The sequence below is a fragment of the Acomys minous genome (genome assembly GCF_964271855.1).
Source record: "Acomys minous genome assembly, chromosome: 5".
NCBI lineage: Eukaryota > Metazoa > Chordata > Mammalia > Rodentia > Muridae > Acomys > Acomys minous.
In genome coordinates this window covers 4,995,564-4,997,230 of record NC_140494.1, presented here as the reverse complement: position 1 = coordinate 4,997,230, position 1,667 = coordinate 4,995,564, and the positions used below count along the sequence as shown (strand labels likewise).

Genomic DNA, 1,667 nt, shown 5'->3' with positions numbered 1-1,667 from the left:
CTTTTCTATTCTCTCAGGCGAGGTGATATGACATATGAAATAATCCTTTATGATGTCACATGGCAGCTCCCTTGAATCAGAGGCTGCATAGATTTAAGGAAGCACCAGCATGCGTACTTCATGCAGGAACAGCTTGCCCTGGCAGGTAGAAGATGTGAGACCTCAAATAAACCTTAGTATTTTCTTAAATGCAATTTTCTAGTATGAGATTACACTCTGTACATTGCTTCTGATTTCTTCTGGGAAATCAGCAAGCCAGTGGAAAGGGAAAACTTGGCATATTCTTTTAGACAGAGGAAAGTAAGAGAGGGATTTTTCTCCTGAGCAGAGATTTGTCTGGCTGGCTTGCATAGTGATGTACAGATTAGTAAAATATTGAGGATCTAGTCACTTTTATTGTTGATATGATTATCCAATGTATTTTACTTGTGATAGTTATGTCCCATGTCTGTTCACAATAATTACAATAGAGCATGACATGGGGCTGGAGGAATGGCTTATCAATTAAGAGCATTTGTTGCCCTTGCAGAGGACCAGGGTTCAGTTCACAGAATCTACATCAGACCCCTCACAAACCCTGAGCCCCACCTTCAGCGAGCCCCAAACCCTCTTTAGTACCTGATGAAACGTGGTGTATATTCATACAAATGAGTACACACCCAAACACAGGAAATAACTTTTTTTTTTATTTAATAAAGTTTTATTTTCCCAAATGTACAGCTGATTTAGCCTGCTTATGCATCTTCACCAGCAGCTGGGGCATCTCCACCCTTTGTGTTTCTTGTGTAAATTACTTGGGCTCTGTGCTTCGAAACCAGCTTGATAAGTCCTTTACTAAGCAGCTCCTGAAGGGCTGCCCTGGCCAAGGAGCCGCCGATCTTCAGTCTCTCAGAGACAACAGTTGGAGTAATAAGCTTATGGTTGGGAACTTCCTTGCAGAGTTTGTCGTATGTGGCTTTGTCAAACAGGACTAAATTGTTGAGCTTGTCCCGAACTTTGCCTTTGGACCACTTCTTCTTTTTGGCCACCAGACTTATTTACTGGGTCTTTGTCTTTTTTGGCTGACTTTCCAGCTTCTTTCTTCTTCTTGTCATCCTTGGGCGGCATGGCGAAGCTGGGAGAGTGGCCACAACCACTGCAGCCTCACTAAGATGTCGGAGAAAAAGCCAGAAAATAACTTTTAAAAAATTTATTTTTATAGAGATTTACTTCTAACTGCTAGTCATTCTTATAAGTCTTAATTTCAATAGTAAACACCTAAGAAATTAAGTTAAGGAACCTTTAAAAAAACATGCTATGAGGGGAAAATGGGAGGGAGGGAGGAATGGGAGGATATAAGGGATGGGATAACCACTGAGATGTAATATGAATAAATTAATAAAATATAAAAAAATAATTTAATTAAATAAAAAAAGAAAAAAACATACTATGTTTAGATATTTTTAAAATGACTTGAAATTGCATAGTTTTTGAAGTGGAAAATAATACATAATCAGTTTCTTGGATGTGAGCTTAGAATAAACAAACATATTTTACATGCACAGGCTGTGTGAATGTTGAAATTTTCATATATATATATATATATATATATATATATATATATATATAAAGTTTAGGTCTTAGTAAGAAGTGTTTAGCCTGTAATCCAGCACTTAGGAGGGAAAGGC

The 1,667-nt window shown here is 37.7% G+C and overlaps 1 pseudogene across 1 annotated transcript; it reads right to left on the bottom strand.

Annotated features, from left to right (window-relative positions):
• Positions 1–677: 677 nt before the first annotated feature.
• Positions 678–1,171, bottom strand: LOC311597459 (small ribosomal subunit protein eS25-like; annotated as a pseudogene). The gene has a single exon. The product of its transcript is annotated as a small ribosomal subunit protein eS25-like (transcript).
• Positions 1,172–1,667: the final 496 nt, after the last annotated feature.